Source organism: Lissotriton vulgaris, unplaced genomic scaffold (assembly GCF_964263255.1).
Source record: "Lissotriton vulgaris unplaced genomic scaffold, aLisVul1.2 SCAFFOLD_1147, whole genome shotgun sequence".
NCBI classification, from domain to species: Eukaryota; Metazoa; Chordata; class Amphibia; order Caudata; family Salamandridae; genus Lissotriton; species Lissotriton vulgaris.
In genome coordinates this window covers 697227-713132 of record NW_028248966.1, presented here as the reverse complement: position 1 = coordinate 713132, position 15906 = coordinate 697227, and positions in this window count along the sequence as shown.

The following is a 15906-nucleotide window of genomic DNA, read 5'->3' as shown; positions in this document are numbered from 1 at the left end:
AAGTAGTTCTTGAATCAAAGATGATCTAATTTGGAAGGGTCCCCGCTCCGGCCTTTATTCTAAAGAAAGGGGTGGGTACATGACTAGGTCCTGCCCTAAGGGTGGGACCAGGAAGGGGGGTAGTTACACCCCTCTCCCCTGCCGGACTTTCCCCAGGCCAGGGCTGTCGCCCCTGGAACTGGTTCTAACCGGCAGATGCGTAGTGAGCACCGGGGTGCCACTCCGCAGTCACCTTCTCGCAAAAGCCCTACCTACCCAGAATACACAAACCCTGTCTGGGACGGTGCGAACACCGCCCTCGACAGGAAACCCTTTGTCCGAGCGCTCCTCGCTGGAAGGACTCCCAGCAGCAGGAGGTCAGACTCGTGTCTGTGGTGGCAGCATCCATTTTGTGGAGCTGAGGCTTCAGTTAACTTTAACCGGGGTTCACAGTTACGTACATGTCGTGTCCCTCTAGAAGGGTGGAATGCTAACCTCGTCGCCAGAATTGGTGAGAGGGCAGCACCCCGATTCGTATGACACCTTACTCGACATGCCTTGATAACGCGACACCGGAGTTACCGATATGGTACGCGTTATCATGGAACAGCCATTGGGTCTTGATTCCGCAAGCTGCAACCGGGCTCGGCTCGGGCCTGAACCTAGCTCACACGAGCCCACGCACTCTGCCTTCAGGATTGTTAAGGCCTGCCATAGGAGTGACTGATAGGAACTCGGGTGTCCGTTGTATGGTTAGATATAGAGCTACTATACCTAAAGCGACGGGTGATTACACGTCTTCGCCCCAGCTGTCGTGCAGCCAGTTGTGTCAAATTTAGGAGGCCAGCCAGGGGTGGCATAATACATGCTTCAGCCCCTGGCGGCCCTGGGTACACCTATGCCCTGCGTTACGGGGTCTGATAAGGTGGCCCAGTACCAATTGGTAAATGCACCTAGGGTACATATCGTAATTTAGAAAGAGAACAGCCAGGCTGTGGGTCTGATTAGCAGGCCCACAGCCAGAGAAAGTCGTAAACCAGTGAAACAAAAGCAAAAAATCTGGGTGATCATAGGATTGCAGACCCTACTCTCCTACATGACCCCCCCCCAAACGTCGGAACAATAAGCTAACCTTGACCAGGTGAGTCTTCTTGTTCTAAGTGGAAATATCTGGAGAGCCCATCGGCATTGCCATGATCAGTACCAGGTCTATGTTCCACTGTAAAGTCCATTCCCTGTAGGGAAATGGACCACCTGAGCAGTTTGGGGTTTTCACCCTTCATCTGATTTAGCCACAAGAGGGGCTTATGGTCGGTCTGAATCTTGAAGTGAGTGCCAAACAAGTATGGCCTCAGCTTCTTCAGGGCCCAAACCACAGCAAAGGCCTCCCTCTCAATAGCTGACCAATTCTTCTCTCTGGGGGTCAGCCTTCTGCTTATAAAAGCAATGGGCTGGTCTTGACCATCAAAATTCAGTTGAGAAAGAACAGCTCCCACACCCAACTCAGAAGCATCTGTTTGGACAATGAATGGTTTGGAGTAGTCCGGACTCTTGAGGATAGGCACCGTGCACATGGCCTGCTTTAGGTCATCGAATGCTTTTTGACAGCTCGCTGTCCCCTGAACCTTTTTTGGCATTTTCTTACTTGTCAGTTCGTTCAATGGTGTCACAATTGAACCATAGTTCCTGACAAACTTCCTATAGTAACCAGTCAGGCCCAAGAAAGCTCGAACCTGAGTCTGGGTGGTTGGAGGAGCCCAGTCCCTGATTGACTGTATCTTGCTCTCCAGTGGCTGAACCTGACCTCCACCTACAAGGTGGCCCAGGTATACAACCTGTGTCTGCCCTATCTGGCACTTGGTGGCCTTGATAGTGAGACCTGCTGCTTGCAGCGCCTCTAACGTCTTCCGCAGGTGGACCAGGTGATCCTCCCAGGTGGAGCTAAAAACAGCAATATCGTCAAGATACGCCGCACAGAAGTCATCCAGCCCAGTAAGGACTTGATTCACCAACCTTTGGAAGGTGGCAGGTGCATTTTTCAGACCAAAGGGCATTACCACGAACTGATAATGCCCACCAGGGGTTGAAAATGCGGTTTTAGGCTTGGCGTCCTCAGCTAACCTGATTTGCCAATACCCGGCTGTCAGGTCAAACGTACTTAGGTAGTTGGCCGAAGCCAATCTATCGATAAGCTCGTCTGCCCTTGGTATTGGGTGGGCGTCAGTCTTAGTGACTGCATTGAGACCCCTGTAGTCTACGCAGAACCTCATCTCTCTCTTACCACCCTGGGTGTGAGGTTTCGGCACTAGAACTACGGGACTAGCCCAAGGGCTATCCGAGGGTTCAATGACTCCCAGCTCCAACATTTTCTGCACTTCACTCTTGATGCAGTCTCTAACGTGATCAGGCTGCCTGTAGATTTTACTCTTGACGGGCAAGCTGTCACCAGTGTCAACCTCGTGGGTGCACCAATCGGTCTGGCTGGGTGTTAGAGAAAACATATGCCTGAACGACTGAAGAACCTGTTTACAGTCGCTCTGTTGATGTTCGGAGAGGCTGCCACAAAAGACAACACCATCTACCGAGCCATCGTCAGGATTCTGAGTGAGCAGGTCGGGGAGAGGGTCACTCTCCTCTTCCTGTCCCTCATCTAGGGCCATGAGCAAACTCATGTCCTTCCTGTCGACATATGCTTTTAGCCTGTTGACATGAAGCACCCTGTGGGGGCTCCGGGGAGTTCCCAGGTCGACCAGGTAGGTGACCTCTCCCTTTTTCTCCAGGATGGTGTGGGGCCCGGACCATTTGTCCTTGAGTGCTTCTGGGGCCACTGGCTCCAGCACCCACACCTTCTGTCCGGGCTGGTAAACAGTCAAGACAGCCTTTTGGTCATGCCAAGCTTTTTGGAGTTCTTGGCTGGCCTTAAGGTTTTCGGATGCCTTTTCCATGTATTCAGCCATCCGCGAGCGGAGGCCAAGCACATAGTCCACTATGTTGGCGGCAGGCTTTTTGAGAGGTCTCTCCCATCCTTCCTTCACCAAACACAGGGGTCCTCTTACAGGATGCCCGTACAGAAGTTCAAAAGGGCTGTAGCCAACCCCCTTCTGTGGGAATTCTCTGTAGGCGAACAAGAGGCAGGGGATCAGGACGTCCCATCTACGCCGAAGCTTTTCTGGTAGTCCATGAATCATCCCTTTTAGGGTTCTGTTGAATCTCTCAACAAGCCCATTGCATTGTGGGTGATAGGGTGTAGTGAACTTGTAGTTGACACCACATTCCTTCCACATAGCAGTTAAGTAGCTCGACATAAAGTTTGTACCTCTGTCGGAGACGACCTCCTTAGGGAAGCCCACTCTGGAGAATACTCCAACTAGGGCTCTTGCCACAACAGGTGCTGTAGTGGTCCTAAGGGGAATAGCTTCAGGATACCTGGTGGCATGATCCACTACCACCAGTATAAACTTGTGCCCTGATGCTGTAGGTGGTTCCATGGGACCGACGATGTCGATTCCCACCCGTTCAAAGGGCACCCCCACCACAGGCATTGGTATAAGGGGGGCCTTTGTCGTGCCACCTGACTTACCACTGGCTTGGCAAGTGACACAGGAGCGGCAAAACTCCTTGGTATCTTCGTTCATATGAGGCCAGTGAAAGTGTGAGACAAGCCTGTCCCACGTTTTCGTCTGGCCTAAGTGACCTGCTAAGGGAATCTCATGGGCCAAGGTAAGTAGGAAACCACGCTGAGACAAGGGTACAACCAGCCTCCTGGTCATGCCAGGCTTGGGGTCTCTTGACTCAGTGTACAGGAGTCCATCTTCCCAGTATACCTTGTGGGTACCTGTGGCGTTCCCAGCAGCCTCAGCAGCAGCCTGCTGTCTGAGGGATTCAAGAGAAGGGCAGTCTAACTGGTCCTTCCCCAGGTCCTCCCTTGAGGGTCCCCCTGAACCCAAGAATTCAACTTGATCAAGTTCGAATTCCCTAGGCTCAGTTTCCCTCAATTCCTGTAGGTCAGCCTCCTCTGAGACTTGATCCTCGACCTGGGGCAAGGGGGAAGGCGCCGCCTTAACCCTACTGCTCTTTTTCTTGAGAGGTGTCTGGTCCGTTGTTCCAGGATCCAGCACCTGTTCAGTGGGGCATTTCCTGACCTGTGACCTAGTCACAGCGAACACATGTGCTGGCAAACCTAACATTTCCATGTGAGTCCGGTGCTCCACTTCTGACCATTGTGATGACTCCAAATCATTGCCCAACAAACAATCCACTGGGAGGTCTGGACTAACTACAACCTTCTTTTGGCCAGTTACCCCTCCCCAGGAGAAAGCTACAATTGCCATACTATGATTGGTAGTGACATTGCTTGCATTGGTCACCAGGAATTCTGTACCTGGCATGATCTGTCCAGGGTCCACAAAGTTAGGCGTCACCATGGTGACGCTGGCACAAGTGTCCCTATAGGCCTGAGCCATCTTTCCATTTATGAAAGGCGTCTGTCGGTATTTGCCCAAGGTATTGGGACTTATGTCAGGGGACACGTCCGCGTCCCCTGTACTGACAAGGACAGCCTGAGTGAGTGTGCCAACTAAGTTGTCACGCCCCTCAGAACCCAGGGTTAACCCTACTAAACCCTTGGGAGGCGCACTACCACTGCTGACTGTACTAGGGGGCACAGGTGCCTTAGGGGCTGCATTGGCAGGAGTCTGCCCTCCTCCTTTCTTGGTGCACTCACTAAACCAGTGAGATTTACTTTTACAGTACTGGCACCATCTTTTGGATTGGCCTTCTTTCTTCTTTTGGGGAGCCTGACCCCCACCCTCTTTGGGTTGTTGGGGACCTGTCGAAGACTTCTGGTCATTTTGTTCCCCTTTAGAATCTTCACCCTTCTGGTCTGCTTTCTTCTGACCACCTTGATTCTGGCCCTGGTTCTGTTTGACTCTTGTACGAACCCATCTGTCTGCCTTCTTTCCCAATTCTTGGGGAGAGGTCAGATCCGAGTCGACAAGATGCTGATGCAACAACTGGTTCTGACAATTGTTTAAAATTTGTTCTCTCATCATCAAATTATACAATCCTTTGTAATCAGTAACCTTACTGCCCAGCAACCAGCCCTCAAAAGCCTTAGTGGCACAATCGACAAAATCAGACCAACCTTGAGACTGCGTTTTCTGGGTATCCCTGAACAGCACCCTGTACTGCTCAGTGGTTAGGCCGAACCCTTCAACGAGTGTATTTTTCAAGACTTGGTAATTGTTAGCGTCCTCCACCCTTGTGGTGAGGAGCTTGTCTCTTCCTTTTCCTTCAAAGGAGAGCCACAAGATAGCTGCCCACTGACTCTGGGGAACGCCTTGCACCGTGCAGGCCCTCTCCAAAGCAGTAATCCATTTGTGGATGTCGTCCCCTTGTTTAAAGGGGGGCACTATCTTACCAAGGTGTTTCGTATCGAAACTCTTTTCCCTATTGCTAGGTACATTGCTGCCACCAGTGGGGACTGCCCCACTTAACTGTTGCTCTCTCGCAAAGGCAAGCCTCTCTTTGGCCAGGGCAAGTTCTTCCCTTTCGATCCTCAGATTAGCTGCCCTTTCCTTAGCTTCGTACACTCTCCTCTGAGGGGACGTCATCCCTCTCTGAGAAGAGTTGTGAGAGCCATTGGTTCGAAGGGATCCGCCAGAGTCTCTTGACAGAGATCGGGCTCGTCCATTCCCAATGTTAAGCGGACCTGACAGTAGCGCCGGGGGTCCCCCAGTACCACTATCATGTTTGCTTAAGTTGGACCTGCTTAGTCTGACGACTTCTACCTGTCCCTTATCTGCCTCATCCCCAGAGAGATCCTCATCCTCATCATCCTCCACACCTTCGTTCTCAGTTGCGAGGTGGATGAGGTCAGGATCGTCTCTGGTTCCCTCGAGGGGAGGCATGTCTCCTTCTGGATTAGAAGAGCTAAGAAGTTTCTCGGCCCTTCTGGCATCATAAGTCTCCAAGAGACCAATCAGAAAGGACGTTGTGGGGTTAGACCCCTGCTTGATCTTCCTGGAGTGACATAGCTGTCTTAACTCCTTGAAGCTCAGCACAGTATATCCGGAAGGGATGACCTGTGGAGGGTCAACTGACACAAGGGGAGACCCAGAGTTTCCTCCTTTGTCCGACATACTGTTTCTAGTGTGGTGTAAGTGATGCACCTACCTACACTACGTGTTTACCTACTGTTCCCTTGCTAAGAGTTGTAGCCAAGGTGTGCTAAGCCTTGAGGAGCTACAACAGCTGGTTCAGTAGAACTCAGAGTATTCTAAGCTTTAGTTATATGTACTAACAGTACTTGTGCGATCTTTCAACAAGATATTCTTAGGATACGTGTGGTAAAACAACAGCAAGCTCAAATCCCAACCGCTGCTCACCAATGTGAGAAGTTGGCCCGATATGCAACGTTCGCTATTCTAGCGAACTCTATGTATCGTTCCAACGACCCTTATGGTGTTTGGTTGTAAGTCAACCTATAGACCAGCTATCCTAGTAGCGTGGATACGAGCAGTCTAAGGCTAAAGACTCGAGAGGGCGCGTTAAGCCAGCTGTTTACCACACATGTACCCCTTGAACACCCAGTTAAAGGACACCACACAAGTGTTATGAAAATAAACAGTATATTTATTAAGAATCACAACAGCCCTGCACTCTTTATGAGGACAGGGTACTAAGCACAAACCAAATCTCTTTAGCAAATACTTCAAGTGCACAAGTAAAACAAGTGTCCGAGGACACGGAAAGATTAAGGTCTCGGGCAGACCCGATAAGGCAAGTCGGAAGCGAGGGACTCGGGACCCTAGAGTAAAGAGGCTATGCAGGCACCGAAATGCCGAGTTACCTAGCCACGAGGGCTGCGGCTGCACAAGTCTTACAGGCGTCGGGGTCTTCGCTGACGAGCCAGGAGCCGGAAGAAAAGGAGTTGCTGGCCGGCGACCAGTGCTGAATAGTTCGTAGAGATCCAAGCCTGGATCAGAGAGTGTTGATACCTGAAAGCAGAGGGGACCAAGTTCGTACTACTAGCCAGTAGTCAGAGGGTACCAGGAGGGCACCGGTTGGCCGTCACCTCGACCAGGTGAGTGGGCGACGCTAGGCTCTGCAGTCTCACGGACCAGGAGGCGTTGTCGGCGACCACGGTGGAGGTGCGAGCTGTCCCACGAAGGATGATGCTGTCGGCGTCGCTGGGCCCAGGATGGGGCAACAAGCCTTGGCAAACCTCAGGGCCACGTGGTGGGCCTAAGATGGCGTCTTGAGTGGACCAGGAGGGTCCGGGGTGCTTCTCGCAAAGATGGAAGCAAGGGCCAGTCTGGAGCAACCAGACCAGCAGAGTTGATTGTCGGATGTCGTCACAGAAGGGCACAAGCCGGCGGCTAGTGACCAGACAACGTGCTGAGCAGCGAGCAGAAGGGCCCCACGCAGATCGTGGAGATGCTGGGAGACTGCACTTCGGTGCTGGAGCGGCTCAGGGTCGGGGCTTCTCGGACCCCAGAGCACTCACCAGAGAGTTACCTCGATGGTCGTGCTGGTTTTAAGAGCGTGCAGGTTCTGATGATGGCCGGTCCCTCGAGGTCTCGTCGCACCCATAGATCACAGCTGAGCTGATGACGTGGGTAGAGGTCAGAGGTGCCAGGGAAGCCGGTTCTCGTCGAGCTGGGCCGTCGGATTCCTTGAGGAAGGACTTACAGCAAACCGCAGAGTTCTTAGATGGTGCCCGCTGATGCAGGGTGACTACTCCTTAGTCACAAGGGAGAAATCTTGAGAAGAGTCTTGAATGTCCTTTCGTAGAAAGTAGTTCTTGAATCAAAGATGATCTAATTTGGAAGGGTCCCCGCTCCGGCCTTTATTCTAAAGAAAGGGGTGGGTACATGACTAGGTCCTGCCCTAAGGGTGGGACCAGGAAGGGGGGTAGTTACACCCCTCTCCCCTGCCGGACTTTCCCCAGGCCAGGGCTGTCGCCCCTGGAACTGGTTCTAACCGGCAGATGCGTAGTGAGCACCGGGGTGCCACTCCGCAGTCACCTTCTCGCAAAAGCCCTACCTACCCAGAATACACAAACCCTGTCTGGGACGGTGCGAACACCGCCCTCGACAGGAAACCCTTTGTCCGAGCGCTCCTCGCTGGAAGGACTCCCAGCAGCAGGAGGTCAGACTCGTGTCTGTGGTGGCAGCATCCATTTTGTGGAGCTGAGGCTTCAGTTAACTTTAACCGGGGTTCACAGTTACGTACATGTCGTGTCCCTCTAGAAGGGTGGAATGCTAACCTCGTCGCCAGAATTGGTGAGAGGGCAGCACCCCGATTCGTATGACACCTTACTCGACATGCCTTGATAACGCGACACCGGAGTTACCGATATGGTACGCGTTATCATGGAACAGCCATTGGGTCTTGATTCCGCAAGCTGCAACCGGGCTCGGCTCGGGCCTGAACCTAGCTCACACGAGCCCACGCACTCTGCCTTCAGGATTGTTAAGGCCTGCCATAGGAGTGACTGATAGGAACTCGGGTGTCCGTTGTATGGTTAGATATAGAGCTACTATACCTAAAGCGACGGGTGATTACACATCTTCGCCCCAGCTGTCATGCAGCCAGTTGTGTCAAATTTAGGAGGCCAGCCAGGGGTGGCATAATACATGCTTCAGCCCCTGGCGGCCCTGGGTACACCTATGCCCTGCGTTACGGGGTCTGATAAGGTGGCCCAGTACCAATTGGTAAATGCACCTAGGGTACATATCGTAATTTAGAAAGAGAACAGCCAGGATGTGGGTCTGATTAGCAGGCCCACAGCCAGAGAAAGTCGTAAACCAGTGAAACAAAAGCAAAAAATCTGGGTGATCATAGGATTGCAGACCCTACTCTCCTACACACACAATTAGCAAAAAACAACACAGCCCCTGCACTATATAAAGTCAATCAATTCTTGGTAATGTTGGTCTCAGTTGAAGTGGTTGATTGAGCACATCAAAACATTCGGTGTAAGACTTCAAGGATAAGAAAACATCAGTAGATATATAAAAGTTCAAGAGACGTTATGTTCTTGTTGTAGTACACCAGTTTATTGTTCCTCTGTACAGGCCAACACGTGTTTCATCGCTGGGAACAGACTGCAAATCTTCAGGGCCTCATAAGATGTGGGCGAAATTATGTTGGTCAAAACACCCGGTTCGAGCGATACATGGAATCCTATATTTTTTTGGATTTCCAAAACAAGCGTGCTCGCTGTCTGCGTAATTTTCTGAATCTCTTATGTTTGTGAATGGAGCTTTAACCGGGAGGAGAAGAGAATGGTGGTCGAGATCTGGTTTAGGCGGTAATAATCGGTAACAAATGTAGGCGGGTACACCTCATTAGTTTTGTTCCCTCTCCTGAAGTTCCCGGCGCCGTGTAACGAAGACGGTCATTTGTTACCGATTATTACCGCCTAAACTAGCCCTGCCAGAGTAGCTCCAAGTCTTTCACCTTCCCCATACATCCTAGCAGTTAAGTGTTACTCAAGTGTTTAATTTCACTGTTCACCTTGTCATAATTCTCCTTAAGCTTTGTCTTGATGTCATGCAGGGTTTGGGGATCACTGTAACCTTGATGTTCCCTCTCTAACTGTGCAATTTCTACTTCCAGGTTCATGAGACTACCTCTCAAAGACCTGAGAACCCAAACGTGCTTTGCAATGGTGACCCCCGATAGAGACTTTAAATGTCTCTCAAACTGTCGCAAACTTGTTGATTGTGCCTATGTTATTATAAAGTTCTGCATTAAAATGGGGTCTAAAAAGGAATAGGGTGGGAAGCACCAGGCGAATAGCTCAAATGTTCAAGGAGGAAGTGCTAAATCTAAAATTATTGGTGAGTGGTCATAGTAGGTCCTCGGAAGATGATCACATTTAATTACTCTGCGAGCTAATATTTTGGACACTTACTAAAACTCAATGCAGGTGTAAATGTTGTGTACAGCCAAATAATGTATATACCCAGTGGTTTCTGAGAACTTATATCTCCATATGTCAATTAGGCACAGTTTCTCCATTAAAACCAGGATTGCCTTAGCCTTACTATTGCAATCACTGAGAAAAGTACATGCAACAACCTGTTCCTCCCCAGCGTACACTGTGTCACTGTCCAATGACAGCAGCACCCACTGCAATGTTGAAAATGCATGTTGAGCATTACAGTGCACTACGTGGCAGGCACCACAATGTGCCTTCCACTTAGTGTACTCCAATGTAGAGGGGTACCTATGCACATACATTGATGGCCTGCAACAGGCCATCAAACAGGATCTCCACCAGCCTTTTCATGACAGTGTCGCCGCCATGGAAAGACTGGCTCACAGCCTGCATCATAATATGGTGGACGTGCCTGCTAGGCACCACCACCATTTTATGCATGCAGACGGCTCCGCCAGGCATTCGGTCTGATTACCTGTGGAGGTTTCCGCGGTGGACGGTCTTTTCGTCTGCCATGGTCGCAGTCTAGATCCCCGCCATCGTAATGTGGCGGGGGGAAATTCACATGGCTGGTGGTGGCGGTCCTTCCGCCATCGTAATGAGCCCCTTAGCCTCTGGTCTGGTGTTTGTACCTGAATATAGTCACAAGTTGTTACTGGCGCCAGACACTCTAGATGATTTTAGCAAATTATTGTGACTTCTGTTGTGCTGTCTAGCAGAGTCAGAGCCCACTCTGTTCTGAAGCAGAGTCCTCAATATGTGTGGCATGTCTTTTATCTCAGCCACCTTCTTCTTTTCAAATTGAGGTTTTACTGTGGATATTTTTCTTTCTTTTTTATAATGAAGTCAGAAGAGCATTGTGACTCCTTCATCTGTTTCCTGTTTTCCTCCAATCTGTGCTCTGATCGACCTCCTCTCTCCGAGCATTTTTTTGGATGACTCCTGAAATGAACGAGAAGGATGTGTATCAGTGGCCTTATACATTTAAAGCTGTTTAATTGTTTCATGGTTATGCAAAGTGTAGCTCATCTCAGAAGACTCATGTGGAGGAGATCCGCCTTGTAATTTAATCTTGTCTTTATTTTTCTTATTATCCTAGCATTCTTTTAAAGACTGTGTGCCTGCTTTGGGGTTATCCTTTTCAGAATTACACTTCATTTGTGGTTTGTTAGGCCTGGCTCCCAAATTATCTCAACCTCTGGATGTATAGGCTTGAGCAATAATCATTTTTGGCAGTTCTCACTCCTGATTCACTAATGGTATCTGGGTGAGACATTGCTATACCGCTGAATGCTGCAGATTCCTCTTTAATAAAACTAGAAATAATTCAGGAGACTGTAGCATAATTGCTAATAAGTTTCCTTCCCTGATCCAGGGCATGGGCAACAGCTATTGATGTTGTATAAATAGCAGCAATTACTGTGCCCCACGTGGCGCAGTTTTCTACTGGGGGAACAATCTCCAAAGGAAGGCACGTTGTGAGAACTCTATGTTTATCTTGAGGTCCTGTATGGGGAAACACTGCTTCAAGCTGATTTGTTTTGTGCAATCCAGAACAGAATCTTCTCCGGTCTAAGGGAACCTTACCTATAACTGCATTAACAGTCACTCGTCTAATAGTGGGCATCTACAATTGTGGTTGAGCAGATGGAACAGCCCTTGCTGGGGCTGATGTTATGTCTCGAATAACAAATTGAATTAGTTGTCTGTATAGTGTAATTATAGCTGTATAAAGTCTACAAATTTCTGCTGCTGTGAAAACTCCTATTTGCGGATATGGTCTATAGCTGGCTAGGACTGGCCATGTTACCTCCTCATTACTGAGGTGACCCAGTCTGATATTTTCTATTGTACGTGGTAGGGTACCTTAGATGAATGTGAAGGAATCAAAGACAACTCAAAATAGTTTTTAAAAAGACATACATCCACTATATTTTGTATGATATCAAGGGCTCACAATAACACAAATGCAGGGTGAATATCATACAAATATTTCAATTATAATTACCAAGGTGTTAAAAACAAATATTATTCCTTATCAGTGTTGTATAAATACCCTTGTACTCATATAAATATTATTAATCTAACTACTCAAACATCCCATCATTCATGTCCTCATGCATTCCCCTCACCTAACACTACAGGAACAAAAGATAGAATGTGTGTAATGTAGGCTTTTATTAGGTTTTGATAATGATTGCAGGCAACTTGACAGTGCTTTTTGTCATATGAATGCATAGATTCAATGAATCTGTAAGGAAAGAGGATTAAATAAAGGTGTATTTAGAATCTGCTAGTTGCTTCGATCTACCCCTGTTTCAACACAATGTGAGGGAAATATGATTTTTATTTACAAAATTTGAGGTTTGCAAGTAATTCTGGGTAACAGACCTTGGTGAGAGCCAGACAAGTCACCACATCCTGGATTCCCCTGTGTGTCTAATTTTCAAAAAGGTATAGGTGCCAGCAGAGCTAGGGGTCAACATCTACAACTAGGCAGAAAAAACAGCAATGGACCGCACACCGCTAGCCCCTCCTCCGGGTCGCCCCTAAGCACTCTGGTATGTGCAGTGCCTGAAGTTCGAAGAATTACTGAAAGTTCGTAAGTGGTTCACCTATGTAGGTGCAAGTAGATACTTGTTGTTCCCCCGATCTCTAGACCCGGGACATGGCCCGGGTTTCGGGATATCTTCCCTCATCAGTAGAGAAAGTCAATAGGGGTGGAAGAGAAGGCCGCCTCGTAACCGTCACGGGCCTCGTTGCCCAGCACGCAGGTGCGTCGTCTAGAAGCTCGTCAGCTTGGGAGGCTCAAGGGAGCCCTTATGTAGAAAAAACAGCAATGGACCGCACACCGCTAGCCCCTCCTCGGGTCGCCCCTAAGCCCTCTGGTATGTGCAGTGCCTGAAGTTCGAAGAATTACTGAAAGTTCGTAAGTGGTTCACCTATGTAGGTGCAAGTAGATACTTGTTGTTCCCCCGATCTCTAGACCCGGGACATGGCCCGGGTTTCGGGATATCTTCCCTCATCAGTAGAGAAAGTCAATTGGGGTGGAAGAGAAGGCCGCCTCGTAACCGTCACGGGCCTCGTTGCCTAGCACGCAGGTGCGTCGTCCAGAAGCTCGTCAGCTTGGGAGGCTCAAGGGAGCCCTTATGTAGAAAAAACAGCAATGGGCCGCACACCGCTAGCCCCTCCTCCGGGTCGCCCCTAAGCACTCTGGTATGTGCAGTCCCTGAAGTTCGAAGAATTACTGAAAGTTCGTAAGTGGTTCACCTATGTAGGTGCAAGTAGATACTTGTTGTTCCCCCGATATCTAGACCTGGGACATGGCCCGGGTTTCGGGATATCTTCCCTCATCAGTAGAGAAAGTCAATAGGGGTGGAAGAGAAGGCCGCCTCCTAACCGTCACGGGCCTCGGTGCCCAGCACGCAGGTGCATCAACCAGAAGCTCATCAGCTTGGGAGGCTCAAGGGAGCCCTTATGTAGAAGAAACAGCAATGGACCGAACACCGCTAGCCCCTCCTCCGGGTCGCCCCTAAGCACTCTGGTATGTGCAGTGCCTGAAGTTCGAAGAATTACTGAAAGTTCGTAAGTGGTTCACCTATGTAGGTGCAAGTAGATACTTGTTGTTCCCCCGATCTCTAGACCCGGGACATGTCCCGGGTTTCGGGATATCTTCCCTCATCAGTAGAGAAAGTCAAAAGGGGTGGGAAAGAAGGCCGCCTCGTAACCGTCACGGGCCTCGTTGCCCAGCACGCAGGTGCGTCGTCTAGAAGCTCATCAGCTTGGGAGGCTCAAGGGAGCCCTTATGTAGAAAAAACAGCAATGGACCGCACACCGCTAGCCCCTCCTCCGGGTCACCCCTAAGCACTCTGGTGTGTGCAGTGCCTGAAGTTTGAAGAATTACTGAAAGTTCGTAAGTGGTTCACCTATGTAGGTGCAAGTAGATACTTGTTGTTCCCCCGATCTCTAGACCCGGGACATGGCCTGGGTTTCGGGATATCTTCCCTCATCAGTAGAGAAAGTCAATAGGGGGGAAGAGAAGGCCGCCTCATAACCGTCACAAACCTCGTTGCCCAGCACGCAGGTGCATCGTCCAGAAGCTTGTCAGCTAGGGAGGCTTAAGGGAGCCCTTATGTAGAAAAAACAGCAATGGACTGCACACCGCTAGCCCCTCCTCCGGGTCGGCTCTAAGCACTCTGGTATGTGCAGTGCCTGAAGTTCGAAGAATAACTGAAAGTTCGTAAGTGGTTCACCTATGTAGGTGCAAGTAGATACTTGGTGTTCCCCCGATCTCTAGACCCGGGACATGGCCCGGGTTTCGGGATATCTTCCCTCATCATTAGAGAAAGTCAATAGGGGTGGAAGAGAAGGCTGCCTCGTAACCGTCACGGGCCTCGTTGCCCAGCACGCAGGTGCGTCGTCCAGAAGCTCGCCAGCTTGGGAGGCTCAAGGGAGCCCTTATGTAGAAAAAACAGCAATGGACCGCACACCGCTAGCCCCTCCTCCGGGTCGCCCCTAAGCACTCCCTCCCTGTTTTCCATCTACAGCTAGGCACTTTGCAAAAAAAAGGGTCAGTTTTCACTGTAAAAGTGAATTGTGTCCACGTTGGGTTTTGAGCCGATTCCTTTCGCGGGGGTACTAGTCCTACCCACAAAAGTGAGGTACCATTTTTATTAGGAGACTGAGGGTAACAAAGAATTGTAAAGCAACTGTTATTACCTATTGACTTTTGATGCATTACTGCCTTTCAAATGAAAGACAATGTGCAAAAAATAAGTTACTTATTATCATGCTACTATGGGTACTTACAATTTTGGAAATGTGCAAATAGCTACTGTTTATAAACTCTATATTTTGTTCCAAATTCATAAATACATATGTGTCTTTCATCCCGATTTTCACTGCATATCTTTTCCCAAATGAATTGCTATATACCCGGCACATAATAAACCATTGCAAGACGCTGCTCAGTTATTGGCTTTGATTCGTCGTTTTCTCAGTGAACCTACAAGTTATATATACCCCCACAACCAGGAAAGTCTAGCGGATGTAAAGGTATATTTGTTTCAAACATCTGTCATAATTAGAAGAAGTTACAGGTGAAAACGTTGGCACAAATGGCTGTTTTTTTCAACTCATTTTCAATATTTCCTATTTTCAACTTTTAGTTTCTATGAAGAAACGTTTAATGATCTACACAAAAGACCCCTTTATGAATTCTGAATTTTTGACACATTTTCTAACATGTATAGCTTTCCAGGATCCATTATTTCTTTCATACCCGTTTCTACCAATAACTGGAAGAAGGTTAAAAACACAAAAATTGCAAAAATAGGCCATGGCCCAGTAACATGCAAAAACTGTGCAAAAATGTTTGGTTTTCAGACAAACGTCTCTCAGACCCTAAAATCTGTAAACAATGTTATTTCAGTCCCACAAACCCTTTGTTGATACCATTTGCAGGGGGAAAAACAGACGCTTTCATGTGCAGCACTTTTTTCCCATTAAAAAAAATCGCTGTATTTTGGCAAATTCTGGGTCCATTCCAGGGGAATACACAAACCCTGGGTACCTTTAGAATTCGCATGGTGTTGGAAGAAAAGGACAAAAAATATGGTGTGGATACCTTATGTGTCAAAAAGTTACAGGGCCTAAGCGCAAACTACCCCAAATAGCCAAAAAAGGCTTGGCACGGGGGGAAAAGGCCGAGCAGCAAAAGGGTTAAAACTCTTTGCACTTGCTGTGAATTGTTGTCATATGGGTGTAGTATTTTCAAAAGATAAAATTATCAGAGATTGACCGGTGATGACACTGAAGCTCGGAGCAAGGAACCCAGTATGTACGAGAATCCCTTGATTGATAAACAACCCAACATGCCTCCTCATGCAGGTGAATAATCATATATCAGCATTAGAACACAAATGTTCTTAAAATATAGAATCCATTCAATTTTAATATGTTGCTGAAAATTCATTAAT